Genomic DNA, 21584 nt, shown 5'->3' on the forward strand with positions numbered 1-21584 from the left:
TGTTGGAGATCACAGGAGGGGATGGGGGGCACATCCTGCTTACAGGCTTCCCATAATGAGTATCTAGTTGGCCATTGTGAGAACAGGATGCAGGACTAGGTGGGCCATTGGCCGGATCCAGCAGGAAAATTCTTACGTTCTCCACTGCAACCAACCTGAGAATTGTTATTTAGTCATTTAGTCATGTCCGACTCTTCATGACCCGATGGACCAGAGCACACCAGGCACTCCTGTCTTCCACTGCCTCCCTCATGTTGGTAGCTTCAAGAACACTGTCCAACCATCTCTGGCTCTGTCATCCCCTTCTCCTTGTGCCCTCCATCTTTCCCAACATCAGGGTCTTTTCCAGGGAGTCTTCTCTTCTTATGAGGTGGCCAAAGTACTTGAGCCTCAGCTTAAGGATCTATCCTTCAGAATCAAAACAAAATAAAAAATAAAAAAAATTCCTTCCAGTAGCACCTTAGAGACCAACTAAGTTTGTTCTTGGTATGAGCTTTCATGTGCATGCACACTTCTTCAGATACACTGAATGCGGGTGGCACTGTGGGTTAAACCACAGAGCCTAGGGCTTGCTGATCAGAAGGTCGGCGGTTCGAATCCCCGTGATGGGGTGAGCTCCTGTTGCTCAGTCCCAGCTCCTGCCCACCTAGCAGTTCGAAATTACGTCACAGTGCAAGTAGATAAATAGGTACCGCTCTGGTGGGAAGGTAAACGGCATTTCCATGCGCTGCTCTGGTTCGCCAGAAGCGGCTTAGTCATGCTTGCCACATGACCCGGAAGCTGTACACCGGCTCCCTCGGCCAGTAAAGCGAGATGAGCGCCGCATCCCCAGAGTCGGACACGACTGGACCTAATGGTCAGGGGTCCCTTTACCTTTACTTTAAGGTGCTACTGTGAGGAATTTTTTTTATTTTTTATTTTGTTTTGACTATGGCAGACCAACACGGCTACCTACCTGTTCCTTCAGAATGGATAGGTTTGGTCTTCTTGCAGTCCATGGGACTCTCAAGTGTCTCCTGAAAATAGCTCGGTTTAAAATTGACCAAAATGAAAGGACATACAAGCACCACACACACACACACACACACACACACACAGAAACACAGAAACACAAACACACCCTCCTGCTCCTCTCTGTGCTCTACAAAGCATTGTAATGGACTCAGAGTGCACTATACCTCCAGCTGAGTGTTTTATGTCAAAGAGAAATGGTAGCCTGTCTCTCTTTTTTATTGTGCATTTAATTTGGTACTGTGCTATATTTCGATCATCCAGAAACCACATCGGTTCCTGCTTCTGTCGGAAACGCAGCATCGCTGGAAGGGACAGGCAGGAAAAGGCGCCAAAAGGTCAGCTCAGCTTTCCTGTCCTCCTTCGTCAACTCCACAACGCAATTGGCAAACAGCCGATTAAAGAAACCTTAGGTTGATTATTCAAATGAGAATAAGACAATTCATTCCATATGACTGCAAAAGAGTTTGGAAGAAACACACATGCACACACACCTTTTCCGTCTTTAGCAGAAGCCCATACATGCCACAGGAAAGCGTAATCTAAATAATAATAATAATAATCTAAATAATAATAATAATAATAATAATAATAATAATAATAATAATACCTGCCTTTTCCCTAACAGGGATTGAAGGCAGCTTACAGAGAAAAATAAGAACTGCTATTTGCTCACATTGTGGGAGCGAGTTCCATAAATCAGGGCTGGCGAACATCAGGGCCAGGGGTCAAATGCCAACTGGTTGCCCATTGACTTCACCAACTCTAAATCTGGCCTGCGGACTGTCCAGGAATCAGCGTGTTTGTTACATGAGTAGAATGTGTCCTTTTATTTAAAATGCATCTCTGGGTTATTTGTGGGACGTAGGAATTCGTTCATTATTATTTTTTTCAAAATATAGTCCGGCCCCCCAAATGGTCTGAGGGACAGTGGACCGGCCCACGGCTGAAAAAGGTTGCTGACCCCTGCATTAGACAGTAAAATTCATGTTAAATTGCTGTTTTAGGGGTTGTTTTTAAAAGTCTGGAACAGATTAATCCGTTTTGCATTACTTCCTATGGGAAAGCGCGTCTGGGTTTTGGAACGCTTTGGTTTTGGACCGGACTTCCGGAACGGATTAAGTTTGAGAACCAAGGGACCACTGTACAGCCCTGGGATGTCGTGTGTGAGTCACCTGCTGCCACCTGCTCTGAGGATGAGGATGGTTGCTTCTGGCGGTCAGGTTACGGTTACCAGGCGTCTCCGTTTCCCTGGGACAGTCCCCGGGTTTCCAAATCAGTCCCCAAACAAAATCCATTGAAGTTGAATAGTGTCCCCGGATTCATTGAAAAAAATCTGGTAACCTTAGGTCAGGTTGAAGGATGCCTTGCTGTACGCGGCTCTCCCCTTCCCCAGACCCAGCAGCCCCTCCTCTTGGGAGATAATGATCTCCACTCAGAACCATGGAGATTGCTCTCTCTCTCCTCTCCATTTCAGGATAGAAATGTTATCGACCAGCAGTCACTAGCTGTCAGGGAAACGTTATCGCTGGACCCTGCTGGTAACTCTGCTTAAGCGAGCTCTGGAAGTGCCTGAGATATTGGGGGAGGGGGAGGGAAAGAGGGGAGAGGGTAGGAACAGGACTTGCGAATGCTGTTTCCTTGCACGCCTTTGGGAAGAGATAAAGAGATCTGGGACTGGCATTCTAAGCGAGAGAGGAAGGAGAGGGAAGGTGTTGCCTGCAGAGGAGTATACCTGGAAAACTTCCCTTTTCTGCAATCGAATTGTAGAGTTGAAAGGGTCCTCCAAGGGTCATTTAGTCCAACCCAATGGATGAGGGTGGCGCTGTGGTCTAAACCACAGAGCCTAGGGCTTGCCGATCAGAAGGTCGGCAGTTCGAATCGACACGATGGTGAGCTCCCGTTGCTCGGTCCCTGCTCCTGCCAAGCTAGCAGTTCAAAAAGTGTAAGTAGATAAATAGGTACCGCTCTGGCGGGAAGGTAAATGGTGTTTCCGTGCGCTGCTCTGGTTTGCCAGAAGCGGCTTAGTCATGCTGGCCACATGACCCAGAAGCTGTACGCCGGCTCCCTCGGCCAATAGAGCGAGATGTGCTGCGCAACCCAAGAGTCGTCCACAACTGGACCTAATGGTCAGGGGTCCCTTAACCTTTACCTTTAATGCAAGAATCACAATTGTAAATATGGTGCTGATGCAGTTTTTGTTGTCGCTGGTGATGGTTGAATTGGGCATGTTTAAACTGACTTTTATTGTGAATTGAATTGTATATTTTAATGTTTCTTATTAGTAAAAAATGATTTGCAGTTAACATAAGCCATCTTGAGAAATGTTTACAATAAAAATTGTGTGTGTGTGTGTGTGTGTGTGTATCGTAGTTCAGCCTGGAAACCTAAAGGGGACCTCTTCAACAGGCAATGGCTGGTTCATCAGCAGCTGGATTGACTTTGAATTAATGTGACTGACAGATTCGGTTAAGTTCACAGAGAGGAGGCAGCCTCGTAATTTTTTTAATAGAACACGGAGACTTTTAAAAGTGTGCAGTTCTGAGCAGATTGGCTTTGGTATTGACTGAAATGTAATTTTATCTGTTTAATGAAATCCCATGTTTTTCATAATTGTGTTAACTTTAAATAATTCATAAATGCAAAAGCACATTTGGAGAATCTGGAAGAGAACAAGGCTGCAGTTTCATGGTCACCTGGTAGCAAGTTCTATTAAACTCAGCGGTACTTACTTACTTCTGAGTAAATATGCAGAGTGATGGACTGTTTGTCATTCGTAGGAAGTTGCCTTTATCTGGAACATTTATAGCCCAGCTGCTAACCAAAGTTCTGGTCCTGCCGCTCGGTGTAGGTAGCCCAATGGTCTAACTCAGCCTTAGGCAGCTTTCTGCATTAAACTAGCACTGCATTAATCTGTCAGCACAAAGGTTTCTTTACTTGTGATTCCTTTAAAAAAATAAAAAAATAAACTTTATTGAATTTTAAGAATTACACAATTTGTACAGATTATCATTTGACGAAAAAAAGAAAGAAAAGAAGCGGAAAAAAGAAAAGGAAAAAAAAGAAAAATCTTGAAAAATCTTTGACATACAAAACGTTAAGATAGACAAAAGATATAGATAAATATGGACAAAAAAATGAAAATTTACATTTTTTTTCACTGCCCATCCCCCAGTGTTGACTTCCAACCTAATCCTTTATTCTGGTTTCTGTAACTACGCATTTTTTTGTATACCTAAAACTATTATTTCTCCTTTTTCTATTCGTCTTGAGCCCACTCATATGTTAGATAGGAGATTGGCCCTTTCTACAGAGTTCCCTATACAATCTTTAAATGCTTTCCAATCATCTTCTATTTTTTGTTCTGTTATTCCCCTAGCTTCTCCTACCTTCCTTGCCATATTTTTGATATGATAACATTTTTACTTGCCAATCTTCCATTACTTGTGATTCCTGCATTGCGGGAGGTTGGACCAGATGGCCTTTAGGAATCCCAACTTTTATCAGCATCTCCTCCCCCTGTGTGCCCTCTAAAGCTGTCCTGGGGTTCACTCCAACCCTCTGGAGAGGATTTTAGGCATGCAGTGTTTTAAGAACAGAGATGTGCTTGCAGTGTTCATATTGCACAGAGATCAGATCGATCACAGAGATCAAGTGGTGGAGGGGGGAACCCTGTGGTGCAACCAGAAATCCTTGTGCTGTTGGGGTGTGTTAATTGAGTATCACCCTCTGCTCCCCTCTGAGCATTACTGTATTGCGAGGGGGAATCCTCTTTTGTGGTGACCCACTCCTGTTTGTTGCTTTCATCATTGCTCGGATGCCTTCACCTTGTGGGATGTGATACATAAGTAACAGTCAAGCACAACATTCCTTGTTTTCCTAGAGTGGACGCGCGAAGGGATGTTTGGTCCAGTCAGTCGGAACTTCCTGTTTCCTCCTGGGCTGGGACATACTTCCTTTTGCATGTGACTAGAGGTGGGCATGACTTTACCTGTTCAGGTAACAAAAAGGACAAGTCACGCAGAACTCTCTTCCTCCCTCTTTGACTTCCTCCATCATTGGAGCAGCTTTTAGCTAGAGATACTTTTAGCCAACAGAGGACAAAGGGATTATCCCCATATGGGATAGATCCACATGTATATACTTTGTAACTAAGTCTGCCTTCAGGGATGCAACTGTGAACTGATGATGTGAGTAAACTTCTTTTATTGACTATGAATAAGATTGTCATGTGTTTATTCCTTTAAGAGGGATATAAGGGAACTTAGCAGGAACCTAATATTGAGAGGCTTACACAAGCCTGCAACCAGCTACCCGCTGTGCGTTTAAAAGGGGAATGTAAAACTCTGCTAAGTAAAGGAACTTGCTAGCTCAAGTTAAAAAGGTAAAGGGACCCCTGACCATTAGGTTCAGTTGCGGATGACTCTGGGGTTGTGCAGCACATCTCTCTCTATTGGCCGAGGGAGCCGGCATACAGCTTCTGGGTCATGTGACCGGCATGACTAAGCCGCTTCTTGCGAACCAGAGCAGTGCATGGAAACGCCGTTTACCTTCCCGCCGGAGCGGTACCTATTTATCTACTTGCACTTTGACGTCCTTTCGTGTACACTGCTGCTCCATCCTCATAGCTCCTATACAAGATTAAGGCCATGATTATGGTTAGGATAGAAAATGCAGGTGGTTGACTTCTGCAGGGCTCTCTCTTCTTGTCTCCCTCTCACTTCTTTTTCAAAACCTCTTGGAGAAAGGTCCTCCTTGGATGTGTCTCTGCTGGGTGCAAGATGGCTCTCTTACACCTCCAACTTAGTTGGAGCAGGGGCTTTTTCTTTACCCAAACATGCATTTCCAATAACAAACCTCGGCTTTCTTATTTTCCCACACCCAGTGTTTGTATGTGATTGCACCAAGGTCAGTCTGCTCTCCCTGCAAAAAGGTTTCAATATGCAGTCGGGCTCAAGGTGACATGGGATTTTTGTAAAACCCATTACCAGCGAGGCTACTTTTGTCTCCGCAAGAGTGCAACCTGACCACAAAACTGGTAAGAGTCTGTTCAGAAGGAACCGAACACTGACGGTTGAAGTGGAGGGCTCTATACATACAGCAAAAATAGATAAATTGAGTTGAGCAAGTGTTTCTAAGGACTGTGGTTGGATGAGAGGTGGTGGGGAGATGGGGTGGGGGAAAGGTGGTTTGCTAGAGGATGAAACAGCCAAGCTGGCACATGGAGACTCTTTGGACTGTCTCCTGGAATCCATTACTGAATAAAGACTAACTGGTTGGGAATTCAGTGCTAACCTCCAAGTGAATTTCTCCACAATGGTGAGTGAAAACTCTATGGAACTGGCACTACTACGGGTTCCACAGAATACCCATTCCACATTTGTATGAAACCGATGCTTTCGTGTTCACTCTGGAAGAAGAAGAACAACAACAATCTTATTTGTACCCCACCCATCTGACGGGGTTGCCACAGCCACGCTGGGCGGCTTCCAACAAATATAAAAACATGATTGTTTTGTTGTTTTAGTTTTAACTATTTATTTGTGTTTTCATCTTGTATTTTTATCTTGTGAACCATCCTGAGAGCTCTTGATGAAGGGCGGTATATGAACCATAATAATAATAATAATAATAATATCAGGCAAGGGCCTTCACTGTGCTCTTTTTGGTGCCTGATAAAAACATTTATGTTTAGACAAGCCCAGCTATTTAAACTGGTTTTTTTTAGTGTCTTTAAAAAAAAATCTTTTAAATTGCTTTTATTAATAAACTTGCTGTTTTATTCTTTTTGTAAAATGCATTCGGAGTGCTTAAAAACAAACAAACAAACAAACAAACAAGCCAGTGGTATATAAATTTTATGAAACAAACAAACAAAACTCTGCAAAGTAAATTTAACAGCAGCTGCTTTCTGGATCAGGAAAAAAAAAAAATTCCTTCCAGTAGCACCTTAGAGACCAACTCTCTCTCAGGAAAGACGCTCTTATTGGCACAAACGGATCTGTGTCTGCAGAGCCCAGTCTTCCCTCAAGTTGGTGCCTTTCAGTCCCATCCAGCACATCTGGAGGGCACCAGGTCGGCGAACGCTCAAGTTGGTGCCTTTCAGTCCCATCCAGCACATCTGGAGGGCACCAGGTTGGCGAACGCTCAAGTTGGCACCTTTCAGTCCCATCCAGCACATCTGGAGGGCACCAGGTTGGCGAACACTCAAGTTGGCGCCTTTCAGTCCCATCCAGCACATCTGGAGGGCACCAGGTTGGCGAACGCTCAAGTTGGTGCCTTTCAGTCCCATCCAGCACATCTGGAGGGCACCAGGTTGGCGAACGCTCAAGTTGGTGCCTTTCAGTCCCATCCAGCACATCTGGAGGGCACCAGGTTGGCGAACGCTCAAGTTGGTGCCTTTCAGTCCCATCCAGCACAACTGGAGGGCACCAGGTTGGCGAACGCTCAAGTTGGTGCCTTTCAGTCCCATCCAGCACATCTGGAGGGCACCAGGTTGGCGAACGCCACAAGAGCGCCACTTGAGGCACAGCGCGGTTTAATGGGGCACTGTCTCCTTATGGAAATTGATTACAGGCAAAGGGCAGGAACAAATGAATGCTTTTCACAGTAGATGGAAGTGAAGAGCAGGGGGCCCCTGGGGGGCTATCTCAAGAGCCCAGCAAACAGCAAGAGAGCCAAGGTTGCAGATGGCGGCAAGTGATTAAGGCGGGCAAGTCCAAGACAGACAGCAGAGAGCTCTGCAAAAAGGTCTCTCTCCGACTTGTGCTTCTGGGTGACAGGATGGGAGATGGGATTTGGCGCCAGCTGCTAAATGATGCACATTGGGACAAATAATCCAAAGTACCAAGTACACTCTGATGGGTCTTAGATTGGCTGCCATTGCAGAGGCAAGACCTTTGGGAGGGGCGGAGGATGGGGGGCATAATAGCAAAAAGCTTACTGAAAACGTAAGTAGGCGAGCTTCAGTAGCAGCAAAGGCAACCACAGTTGTAGGAATGATTAGGGAAGAGAAAGATAGAAGTTCATGAAATCATAGAATCATAGAGTTGGAAGAGACCACCAGGGCCATCCAGTCCAACCCCCTGCCAAGCAGGAAACACCATCAAAGCATTCCTGACAGATGGCTGTCAAGCCTCCGCTTCAAGACCTCCAAAGAAGGAGACTCCACCACACTCCTTGGCAGCAAATTCCACTGTCCAACAGCTCTTACTGTCAGGAAGTTCTTCCTAATGTTTAGGTGGAATCTTCTTTCTTGTAGTTTGAATCCATTGCCCCGTGTCCGCTTCTCTGGAGCAGCAGAAAACAACCTTTCACCCTCCTCTATATGACATCCTTTGATATATTTGAACATGGCTATCATACCACCCCTTAACCTTCTCTTCTCCAGGCTAAACATACCCAGCTCCCTAAGCCGTTCCTCATAAGGCATTGTTTCCATGCCTTGGACCATTTTGTTTGCCCTCCTCTGAACACGTTCCAGCTTGTCAGTATCCTTCTTGAACTGTGGTGCCCAGAACTGGACACAGTATTCCAGGTATAAAGTATAAAGGACTTCTTCACACAGTGCATAGTTAAACTATGGAACTCCCTCCCACAGGAGGCAGTGATGGCTACCAGTCTAGATGGCACCAAAAGAGGATTAGACACATTCGTGGAGGAGGAGAGGGCTATCAATGGCTTGCTGGGAATTGCTGGAGAGTAGAGTGCTCCCGTGTTTGAATCCTGCTTGTGGGTTGAAGGGAGTTGTGATAGCCACCCTCAAATATCTGCAGAACTGTCGGAAATGGAGCAAGCTTGTTTTCTACTGCTCCAGAGGGGAGGACCCAAGCCAATGGATTCAAATGACAAGGAAGGAGATTCCGAACTTTCTGGTGGTAAGAGTTGTTTGACAGTGGAACCCTTGGAAGGTGGTGGTCTCTGATGTAATATACAGTTATTGACTCACACTCCTATGAATCCTGAGAAGAAGAAGAAGAAGAAGAAGAAGAAGAAGAAGAAGAAGAAGAAGAAGAAGAAGAAGAAGAAGAAGAAGAAGAAGAAGAAGAGTTTGGATTTGATATCCCGCTTTTCACTACCCGAAGGAGTCTCAAATCGGCTAACATTCTCCTTTCCCTTCCTTCCCCACAACAAACACTCTGTGAGGTGAGTGGGGCTGAGAGACTTCAAGGAAGTGTGACTAGCCCAAGGTCACCCAGCAGCTGCATGTGGAGGAGTGGAGACACGAACCCGGTTCCCCAGATTATGAGTCTGCCGCTCTTAACCACTACACCACACTGCTCAATTTAGCAGAGTAGGTGTGGCTCAGCAGGCTCGCAGCCTGCTCCCACCTTCTGAATCTTTTTCTCTTCACGTTTCCTGGAACAAGCAAGAAGCCATGTGGCCATAGCTCATTACAAATGAACTCAATCTCTCTAAGAATGATGGACGGTTGGAGGATGGATAGCGGTTAACAGATTGAGGTTGAATCCTGACAAGACAGAAGTACTGTTTTGGGGGGACAGGAGGCGGGCAGGTGTGGAGGACTCCCTGGTCCTGAATGGGGTAACTGTGCCCCTGAAGACCAAGTGTGCAGCCTGGGAGTCATTTTGGACTCACAGCTGTCCATGGAGGCGCAGGTTAATTCTGTGTCCAGGGCAGCTGTCTACCAGCTCCATCTGGTACGCAGGCTGAGACCCTCCCTGCCCCCAGACTGTCTCGCCAGAGTGGTGCATGCTCTGGTTATCTCCTGCTTAGACTACTGCAATGCGCTCTATGTGGGGCTACCTTTGAAGGTGACTCGGAAACTACAATTAATCCAGAATGCGGCAGCTAGACTGGTGACTGGGAGTGGCCGCCGGGACCACATAACACCCATCCTGAGAGATCTACATTGGCTCCCAGTACGTTTCCGAGCACAATTCAAAGTGTTGCTGCTGACCTTTAAAGCCCTAAACGGCCTCGGTCCTGTATACCTGAAGGAGCGTCTCCACCCCCATCGTTCAGCCCGGACACTGAGGTCCAGCGCCGAGGGCCTTCTGGCAGTTCCCTTCCTGCGAGAAATGAGGTTACAGGGAAGCAGGCAGAGGGCCTTCTCGGTAGTGGCACTCGCCCTGTGGAACACCCTCCCATCAGAGGCCAAAGAGATAAACAACTATCTGACATTCAGAAAATACCTGAAGGCAGCCCTGTTTAGGTAAGTTTTTAATTTGTGACATTTTAATATATTTTAATATTTGTTGGAAGCTGCCCAGAGTGGCTGGGGGGGGGGACCGAGCCAGATAGGCGGGGTAATAATAATAATAATAATAATAATAATAATAATAATAATAATAATAATAATAATTTTGCAGCCTGCATATTTGCTAACCCAAAGACTATATGATCCTTTTTGTAAGGAAACCAAGTGCTTTCCTTTTAAAGTCATTTGGAAACCCCCCCCCCCACACACCTTTGTCTTACTGCCAGCAGATGGAGACTTATTTCCTGTAACTTCTGGAAACTGGGTAAAATATGCACTTATTTGCAGATCTGGTAAGTGCCTGTGATTTATTCTAGCCTAAGTATTTTCATGGGGAACGTTAGTCTGAAGGTGGGTGAGGGTAGACGTAAACCTAACATCAAGTTTAAATGTGCTTGGAGCAATTGCCATTGTGCTAACTTTTCTACAAGAGAGTAAATGATTTCTCTTCCAAAACTTTCTCACCCACACTCTCTCATTTCTTGGAGATTTTAAAGCAGAGGTTGGATAGCCATCCGTCAGGGATGCTTTTGCTGCGATTCCTGCATTGCAGTGGGTTGGACTAGATGACCCTTAGGGTCCCTTTCAACTCTACAATTCTGTGATTCTATGAAAATGGGAGTTGGCAGTATATTGGTGGGTGGGAGGGAAAGCAACTAAAATGAACTGGGGGCCAGCAGATCATTTTAAGCAGTTGTGTTTTTTCCCCCAGTCCCTTGCCCCAGAGGACACATAACAGAGGTGTATAGAATCAGGAGCAATGTGGGGAGAAGGGAATGTGGGGTGGAGGGAATTACCGGTATCTCTTGATTCACAAAAACCTCAGGCTCATCTCCTGCAATGGAGAGGCTGCTGGCATAGTGGAAATCAAAAGGAAACATTTTTGTACAATCCATCAGTGGAGCCCTATCGCTGTTGGATGCTAGGAAACCCAGGAACACTTAGCTTCTTTGTTTGATTGCTTTTCTTATTCAAAGAACGAGATCATTTTGTGGAGGCGAGCTTTATTAGTTGCTTCTAGCCATAATATAGGAAAACACTGACGCCTCCATGTTTCCCAGCACAGGGAATAACAGATGAATATCAACAGGGTGACTTCTGCTAGCCACTGTCCCAAACCAGAGCTATTGATACTGGAACCATCATTCTGGCCAAGCATGGTCTGTACATGAAAACTATCTGCTGAATCAAACTGAAGTCTATCTAGTCCAACATTCTGTTTTCTGAAAACTCATAAGCAGCAGTGCAGGAAGAAGACGGTCATTCCATGCTGCTAGTCCCTATTGTCAGGTCCCTGGAGCAGCTGTCTTCACCATGCATATAGATTCCTGCTTGAAATTTGCTGAGTAACACCTGACATCAGCTTACCAGGTGCCCATGACTCATATCCTATCTCCAGGAATAAAAAAAAAACACTTTGCAGTCATAATATCATCTCTCTGGCCCAAAACATGAAATTGAGTTTGATGGATTCTTTAGCTGAGATTCCTGAATAGCAGGGGGTTGGACCAGATGACTGAAAGGGTCCCTTTCCAGCTCCGACAATTCTGTGGTTCTACGATACTGATAACAAGAGATCTTTTTTCAAATGCATGCCATCTCCAAACATCTCTTCCCTCCAGTTAGGTCTCATGCCCCTCCGCTCACGTGTGACACGATCAAGCAATTACAAATTGTTGTCGCCAAGGAAACCTATCTAGAATCTCCCCTTGGGATGTTTTGTTCCTCTACAGGCAAACAACCAACGCTGCATTGGAAACAACACTTTGTCTGAGTGCTTCTGACGGCACAGAAGCAACATTGGCAGAGTGCAAAGAAGGGGACTGACGCCTGTCGAAGTTCCCTCAACAAATCCTCAGCTTGCAATGGTCCAAAATGCTTTGCAAAAAATCTTCTTCTTTGGCTATTGGCTATCCCTCATAGCAGAGTAAGTTTGTCTTCCATGCATACGGTCTTAGCCAGGAGGCAGCAACCTTTTCCAGCCGTGGGCTGATCCACCGTCCCTTATACCATGTGGTGGGCTAGACTATTTTTTTTTTTGGGGGGGGTGAACAAATTCCTATGCCCCACAAATAACCCAGAGATGCATTTTAAATAAAAGGACACATTCTACTTATGTAAAAACACACTGATTCAGTGGCTGAATAGTTGCCTGTGGGGAACCAGCAATCAGGATTCGAACACAAGATCCCTCTCCCTTCCTGTGGTTTCCAGCAACAGGCATTGCTTCCTCCTGCTGCGGAGGCAGAGCAGAGCCATCTTGGCTAGTAGCCATCAATAGCCCTCTTTTGCACAAATTTGCCTAATCCTCTTTTAAAGTCATCTAAGTTGGTGGCTAGGGACGCGGGTGGCGCTGTGGGTTAAACCACAGAGCCTAGGGCTTGCCGATCAGAAGGCCGGCGGTTCGAATCCCCGCGACGGGGTGAGATCCCGTTGCTCGGTCCCTGCTCTTTCCAATCTAGCAGTTCGAAAGCACGTCAAAGTGCAAGTAGATAAATAGGTACCACTCTGGCGGGAAAGTAAACAGCATTTCCGTGCACTGCTCTGGTTCGCCAGAAGCGGTTTAGTCATGCTGGCCACATGACCCGGAAGCTGTACGCCAGCTCCCTCGGGCAGTAATGCGAGATGAGCGCCGCAACCCCAGAGTCGGACACGACTGGACCTAATGGTCAGGGGTCTCTTTACCTTTACCTTTAATTTGGCGGCTGGCCATCGCTGCCTCCTGGAGGAATGAGTTCTGCAATTTAATTATGTGATGCATGAAGAAGTAATTTTCCTTCTCCTAGATGGGCTCCCTTCGCAGGTGGACGTGCCCCACCCAGCCCTTACTTCCCAAAGGGAAGTGCACAAATTCAAGAAATACATAGAACAAAATAATGTTTCTTGTAACCCCAAGCATGGGGAGAGTTAGATGTTCAAATACACACACACTAATGATGTTTTCTGCTTTTGAAGAGCTCTCCGCAAGTGGGTCTCATCCATTCCCAGCACGTGCTCCTCAGTTGTTGGAGAAAGATGGTTTTGGTTTGGGGGGGAAACAATATCACAAGTTCCTAAGGAAATGAAGAACAAATGATGCTGTATAAATAACCTAATTATGGTTGCGACACATGAGCCAGCGGAACTGGGAAAATGTGTTCCTCGTCCCCGTTTTCAGCCTTTCAAGGGTCTAGAGAAAAGCTTTTCTCTCCATCTATCACAGCACAGGAGTTCATAGACATCCAACGAAGCTAAATGTTGGAATATTCAGGACCTGCAAAAGTCCTTCTGCATGTATCATTGAGTGCACTGTGGTCTAGTGGTTAGAGTGTCAGAATGGGACCTGGGAGAAACCAGGGTTCAAATTCTTACTTCTTCTTTTTTTTAATAAGATTTTTTATTTTCTACATTAAACAACAAACATATCAAACAAATAAAACAAGAACAGTTGACAAATACTAAAAAAAACACATCAAACACATTACAACAACGTAAAAAACAACAAAAGAAAACTTATACATACCTAGACTGGAACATTCAAAAAATCATTGTTTAACTCTAGTTTCTATCTTCTTTAGGGGACTTCCCCTGTTCCTTCAACTGCGTTCAATATTAATATACTTTGGTAACTTTGTAACTATTTTCTTAACATTCACCACTATTCTTAATAATCTTTAAGATACTAACTAATCATATATAATTCATAACTTAAACAACATATCCTTAAACATTTCTAAATATTTTAAACCATTCATAACATTACTTCTTGTATACTATTTTCATCTAACATCAACTAGCTAAAGCCAATTAAACAAGCCAGTTCTGCTTCAAATATCTAGCTTTTCACGATTTTTTAAATAGTCCTTAAATTTCTTCCAATCCTGTTGCACCTTCTCCTCCCTCTGGTCTCAGAGTCTCGTGGTCAGTTCAGCGAGTTCCATAAAGTCCATTAGCTTCATCTGCCATTCTTCCACTGTCGGGATCTCTGTCCACGGGACACTCTTCCCGTGGCTTTAAGGGGCCCGTAGCGCGGGTATGGTAACCCCCAAACCCCCGAGGAACCGGAGCTTTTCAGCTCCCGACTGACATGGCCGGCGCCAAACCGGAAGTCCGTCACCAGGGTTCAAATTCTTACTCAGCCATGAAGCTCGCTGGGTGACCTTGGGCCAGCCACTGCCGTCCTCAGCCTCAAACGAAACCTCTACCCCCCTTGTCCCAAAAACCATTCACACCCAACCAACAACCGGGTTGGAGGAGCACCGGAAATAGCTTGTGCACATGTGCACAGGCCTCCTCCGACCCGGATGTGCACCAGAAATGATGCTTGCGCATGCGCACAAGCTATTTCCAGTACTCCTCCGACCTGGAAGTGGGCAGCCGTGCAGCGCAGCGCTGGTAAGAGCGGGCGGCGGCAGCAGGAGACAGGGGTCGCCGCGGGCCGCATAAACAAGTCCCTCGGGCCTTATCCGGCCCGCAGGCCTTAGTTTGGGGACCCCTGCTCTAGTGTCATCCACGGATGGCCAGGCATTTCTCCTCTCTCTTCAGGGGGGAGCAGTAGCAAAGCAGGAAGATGCTGGGAGCAGGTATGGAAAAGAGTACAATGAAGGCACCTGCCCGATGTCAATAGGCAGGGAGTTCCAAAGTGTAAATGCCGCCATGCTAGAAGACCAAGTTCTTACAAATGCAGGATTGATATGCTGTGGTACCTGTAGCAGTGCCAGTTCTGCCGTTCGAAGCAGAAAGGCTGAGTCAAAGTGGTCTGGGGTCATTTGTTCCCTCCCCCCCCCCCCATGCACAGGGGCTGAGCGCTGAAGATCTTTGCAGGCGAAGGAGGAAGAACTCGGCGTCTACATTTTGCTGCTAATTGTTCCTGAATCGAAAGGGCTTCATTTCTCGGAGTTAATTAATGCACAGACCTGCGGAAATTACAGGCAAGAAGGCAAGTCTTTATTTTATTGGCCGGCTATTAGCATTTTTTAATTTGCTACATGAGCTCCGTTTCAAAAGGTGCTAGAGAGAGCAGTTTGAGAAATTAGCTGGGCCCAGCATTTCCCTGGCTTGAGAACTTCAACATCTTAATTAAACTTGAGAGAAGTTCCCTGACAAGAAGTCTTCCACCACAAGAGAAGCAAATCTTTATTTATACCAGCAATCTTGCCCATCTCCTTCAAATATTTGGGATTTTTAAGGATGAAATACTCACTGTCATTGGGAAAACAGCAACTTTCTATTCAGATTTCTATTCAAATGTATTCATTTATTCAATGTACGGTTTTTCTATCCCTCCTTTTTCTCCAAGGGCCTCAGGGTCTCTGCCTCCTCATACAAACTCCACAACAACCCTGTGAGGCAGGTTAAACCTTGAGAGGCAGTGACTGGCCCAAGGTCACCCAGCGAGCTTCATAGAATCATAGAATCATACCCTCCTCTATATGACATCCTTTTATATATTTGAACATGGCTATCAGATCACCCCTTAACCTTCTCTTCTTCAGGCTAAACATACCCAGCTCCCTAAGCCGTTCCTCATAAGGCATCGTTTCCAGGCCTTTGACCATTTTGGTTGCCCTCCTCTGGACACGTTCCAGCTTGTCAGTATCCTTCCTGAACTGTGGTGCCCAGAACTGGACACAGTATTCCAGGTGAGGTCTGACCAGAGCAGAATATAGTGGTACTATTACCTCCCTTGATCTAGACGCTATACTCCTATTGATGCAGCCCAGAATTGCATTGGCTTCTTTAGCTGCTGCATCACACTGTTGACTCATGTCAAGTTTGTGGTCTACCAAGACTCCTAGATCCTTTTCACATGTACTGCTCTCAAGCCAGGTGTCACCCATCCTGTATTTGTGCCTTTCATTTTTTTGCTCTGCATTTCTCCCTGTTAAAATTCATCTTGTTTGCTTTGGCCCAGTTCTCTAATCTGTTAAGGTCATTTTGAAGTGTGATCCTGTCCTCTGGGGTATTAGCCACCCCTCCCAATTTGGTGTCATCTGCAAACTTGATCAGGATGCCCTCAAGCCCATCATCCAAATCTTTGATGAAGGTGTTGAATAAGACTGGGCCCAAGACAGAACCCTGTGGCACCCCACTAGTCACTTCTCTCCAGGATGAAGAGGAGCCATTCATGAGCACCCTTTGGGTTCGGTCAGTCAGCCAGTTACAAATCCACTGAATGGTAGCGAGTGGGAATTTGAACCCTGTTCCTAGTCTGACACTCTAACCACTATGCCACACTGGCTGAATCTCTCCCCCCGCCTACTGCCAATGTACCACTGTCATGCAAATGTTGGTGAAAATTTCTCAAAATCAATGATTTCTCCATGCTCTCACTTTTAAAAAAAAAAAAAAAAAACAACCCCTCTCCTTCTCAGTTCATATTTGCTGAATTTGAAACACCTCCTGTTCAAAGTTTTGTTAAAGTCTACACAGCAATATGTGAGAGTTATTTTATTTTATTTTTTAAAGAAAACTCTCTCATTAGCACATCCAGATAACCTATGAATAATTCCTTTCTTTCTGGCTTGTACGGAAGATACTTAACGTCTCCGTATATCATGGTGTGTCATCAGACATAAATAAAAAGCTGCTCTTTATGACTTTGGGTTTATATATAATCTTTCCCCCTCCTGAAGGATTTGGGGAGAGGGCACGTGGCAACTATTTAAATACTAGAAGCGCAGAATCAATAAAAACACCCTCCCTTCAAACAATGATATAGATTCATGGTGGGGGGGGGAAGTTATCTTGCTCAACACCTGCTCCAGATTTATTGAACTCAAATACTCCCCCAGTGCTTTCAAGCGACAAAAAAGGAGATTCCGGATAAACATTAGGAAGAACGTTTTTGCTGGCAAGAACTGTTCGGCAGTGGAACGGGCAACCTCAAAAGCTGGTGGGCTCTCCTTCCTTGGAGATTTTAAAGCAGAGGGTGGATGGCTATCGGTCATGGATGCTTTAGCTGAGATTCCTTCATTGCGGGGGGGGGTTGGACTAGATGGCATTTGGGGGTTCCCTTCCCACTCTGCAACTCTATGGCTCTATCCCTGCCTCTCGCTGCTTCTCAGGGCCGTCTCGTCCATAGGGGCTGGTGGTGCCGGCAGAGCCGTCTTAAGGGGATCTGCCGCCCTGGCGCGGCTATCCCTCCGGCGCCCCCGCCATGCCGCCTCTCCGCCGCCTCCCTCCCGCGCTTGCCGCCCCTTGGGAGGGGGGTGGGCGAGCGGGGGGTGAGGGGCGTGGCGCTGGAGCGGCGCGGGGCTCTGCGCGCCCTTCCAGCGCTTCCGGGATGGGAGGCGAGGGCGGCCGGCTCGCGCTCCCGCTCCCGCGCAGCTCGCGCTCCGCGCGCAGCTGGACGGCGCGGCGCTGCTGGGCAGCTCGCGCTGCATCGGGCGGGCGGGCGGCTGCGCGCGGGAGCGCGAGTCGGGCGGGCGGGGGCTGCGCGCGGGAGCGCGAGCCGGCCGCCCTCGCCTCCCAGAGCCCCAGCTGGAGTGCTGGAAGGTCGCGCAAAGCCCCGCGCCGCTCCAGCGCTCCAGCTGGGGCTCTGGGAGGCGAGGGCGGGCGGCTTACAGCCCGCCCGCCGGCGCGCGAGTGCCCGCCTGCCCGTGGGGGCGGGGGCGGGTTGGGGAGGAGGAGCCCGGTATGCCGGCGGGCTCGCGGGGGCGCCCCTGGGGCGCCCAGCGCCCTGGCGCACCGCGCCACCGGCTTCTATGGATGAGACGGCTCTGGGTGCCGGGCCCCCCAGGGGCGCCCCCGCGAGCCCACTGGCATACCAGGCACCCCCTCCCCAGATCAAGGGAAGTAATAGTACCACTGTATTCCGCTCAGGTCAGACCTCACCTGGAATACTGTGTCCAGTTCTGGGCACCACTGTTCAAGAAGGATACTGACAAGCTGGAATGTGTCCAGAGGAGGGCAACCAAAATGGTCAAAGGCCTGGAAACGATGCCTTAGGAGGAACGGCTTAGGGAGCTGGGTATGTTTAGCCTGGAGAAGAGAAGGTTAAGGGGTGATATGATAGCCATGTTCAAAGATATAAAAGGATGTCATATAGAGGAGGGTGAAAGGTTGTTTTCTGCTGCTCCAGAGAAGCAGACACGGGGCAATGGATTCAAACTACAAGAAAGAAGATTCCACCTAAACATTAGGAAGACCTTCCTGAGCTGTTGGACAGTGGAATTTGCTGCCAAGGAGTGTGGTGGGGTCTCCTTCTTTGGAGGTCTTGAAGCGGAGGCTTGACAGCCATCTGTCAGGAATGCTTTGACTGTGTTTCCTGCTTGTCAGGGGGTTGGTGTGGATGGCCCTTGGGGTCTCTTCCAACTCTAGGATTCTATGATTCTATGATCCAAGGAAGGACTTGCTAAAAGAGAAGAAGGAACTTTTTATGTATGCTACAACCGCGGCCAGGATATTGCTAGGCCAAAGATGGAGAAGCAACGAAATAGCAACTAAAGAACAACGGCAAGAAAAAAAAAATGATGGAATGCGCTGAAATGGCGAAGCTAACTGTAAGACTTAGAGACAAAGACAATAGAGACATTTAAAAAAGAATGGGAATCATTTATGAGATACTTGCAGAAACAATGTAAAGAAATGGACTCACTAACAGGGTTTGAGTAAACACTGAGTAAAGTTCTTCCTAATATTTAGTCAGAATTTCCTTTCTTTAAGTTTGAATCCATTGGTTGGGGTCTTGCCTTCTGGAGCAGCAGAAAACAAGCTTTGCTCTAACCTCCATGTGATAGTCCTTCAGATATTTGAAGATGGCTATCATATGTCTCCTCTTTTGCAGGCTAAACATGCACAGCTCCTTCAACCGTTCCTCATCAGGCTTGGTTTCCAGACCCTTGATCACCTTCCAGTTTGTCAACATCCTTCTTAAATTGTGGCGCCCAGAACTGGACACAAAACTCAAGATGTGGTCCTACCAAGGAATGGGACCATTACTTCCCTTGATCTGGACACTCGGAAGTTACTGCATCAAGCACACGCTTGTGTCCAGCAGGCAGACACCTTAGACACGTGAAACTCTCTGCAATACACCAAATAGCTCCTACACCCCCAGCTGGCTTTTCATCGCTGTCTTTTTCATTCATTGGTTCACTTCGCTTGGGAACTTGGGACTTGTAAAATCAGAAAGCAGGATAGCCGACCGCCTTTGGCCTCTTTGCCCTGCTGCTAAACACACACAAGAGTTTAAATCACCTGTCTGCCCCTTGCGCTTGTGAGACATTTGTTATGTACTGAGTTGAATAGGATCCAAAATGCAGCAGTCTGATTGGTCCTAGAACAATAGGATTGAGATTGCAGCAGTCTGATTGGTCCTAGAATAATAGGATCCAGAATGCAGCAGTCTGATTGGTCCGCAGGTGCCACCCAATCCAGCTCCAGGTGGAAGTGAATCCGCAACCCGATTGGCATACAGGAGTATCCCGGCATTAGCCAATCACGTGGGGCCCATTGTGTAAATAGTGCATATAAGGCAGACATTTTGGGGGAACTGCATTCCTCACTACTATGAGCTGAATAAAGAGCATGAAATTCACACTTGACTCCGAGTATATTTCACATTGGTCCTGCCAGCTGGGCACCCCCACACATAATTTGCGGGGAGCAGCAAATGCAACGGATACACACACACACACACACACACTGCATAAATCTCCTTGGCATTCTACGGGCACTTTACAGCCCTCAGTTTCCACCGAGGAGTGGGTATAAATAACTGGTTGGTGGGATCTGCCACCTGTCTCCTACGGAGGATTTATTTGGGTGTAAATGCAATAGATCTTGGCACGGCTGCAAGCGCTGTAAATAAGCAAAAGTTTAAGCATTGGCTGGGGACTCTTTTCGGTACGCAAACATGCACTCAAGGATGGCCTGTCTGCTGCTGCTGCTGTTGCAGGCTCCTCTTGTTATGAGCTGCCGCGCACGATGCCCGCCGAGTCACGTCAGGAAGCAGGCAACAGATGCTGCGAGGAATTGTACATCGCAGCTCCGCCTCTCTGATCGTGGAAAGGATGCGCAAAAAAGGAGAAGGAGGAGAGGAAAAGGAGATGAAGGTGTCTTACTTTGAGGAGCCGGGCTTGGCTAGGCTGCGGGATCTGCCGCTGTATACTTTTTCAAGTGTTCCTTTGAGTTCACGGCTCAGGAATTTAATGATGCCGTTAGTCTTGTTTAGTGGAAGCATCTGGTATTCTGGCCTGGCTCAACCTGTGCTTGGGTTCTCAGAGCTGGCATGGACCTGCTTGTGATTCACAGCTTCGTGTTCCAGGAGCCATAAGAACTGTCCAATCTGCATAAGAAATAAAAAAAGAGCCTTTTTGGATGTGACCCACCTGTCGCCTGCCGTCGGCTGCTGTGATGTCACAAGTTGCTCTGCAAATGTTCTAATTGCTCTCTAGGAAAAGCGGCGGCAAGAGAACGCTCACCAATAGCACAGTTCCTGGGAGAGAGGTGAAAGGAGCAAGGTGTCGAAGCCTTAAAAGGTTTTTTTCTCTCTTTGATTTTCAGAGTTTGGAACCCAGCCACGGAGTTACAGGTTCAAAAGAGTGAGCACCGATTTCGCTCACTCATTCTGTGCTTTCTTACTTAGCAAGATTTATATGCTGCTTAATCAGCGCAAGCCTCTAAGCAGGTTTACATAAAAGAATAGAAAATATTCATTTTGAAAGACCAATAAAATCAAAATGTGAAAACATTGTTGACTTAGAATCATAGAATAGAATAATAGAATCCTACAGTTGGAAGAGACCACAAGGGCCATCCAGTCCAACCCCCTGCCAAGCAGGAAACACCATCAAAGCATTCCTGACAGGTGGCTGTCAAGCCTCTGCTTAAAGACCTCCAAAGAAGGAGACTCCACCACACTCCTTGGCAGCAAATTCCACTGTCAAACAGCTCTTACTGTCAGGAAGTTCTTCCTAATGTTTAGGTGGAATCTTCTTTCTTGTCGTTTGAATCCATTGCCCCGTGTCCGCTTCTCTGGAGCAGCAGAAAACAACCTTTCTCCCTCCTCTATATGACATCCTTTTACATATTTGAACATGGCTATCATATCACCCCTTAACCTTCTCTTCTCCAGGCTAAACATACCCAGCTCCCTAAGCCCTTCCTCATAAGGCATTGTTTCCAGGCCTTTGACCAATTTCGTTGCCCTCCTCTGGACACGTTCCAGCTTGTCAGTATCCTTCTTGAACTGTGGTGCCCAGAACTGGACACAGTATTCCAGGTGAGGCCTGACCAGAGCGGAATACAGTGGTACTATTACTTCCCTTGATCTAGATGCTATACTCCTATTGATGCAGCCCAGAATTGCATTGGCTTTTTTAGCTGCTGCTGCATCACACTGTTGACTCATGTCAAGTTTATGGTCTAC

This window comes from Lacerta agilis, chromosome 11 (genome assembly GCF_009819535.1).
Source record: "Lacerta agilis isolate rLacAgi1 chromosome 11, rLacAgi1.pri, whole genome shotgun sequence".
Taxonomy (NCBI): Eukaryota; Metazoa; Chordata; class Lepidosauria; order Squamata; family Lacertidae; genus Lacerta; species Lacerta agilis.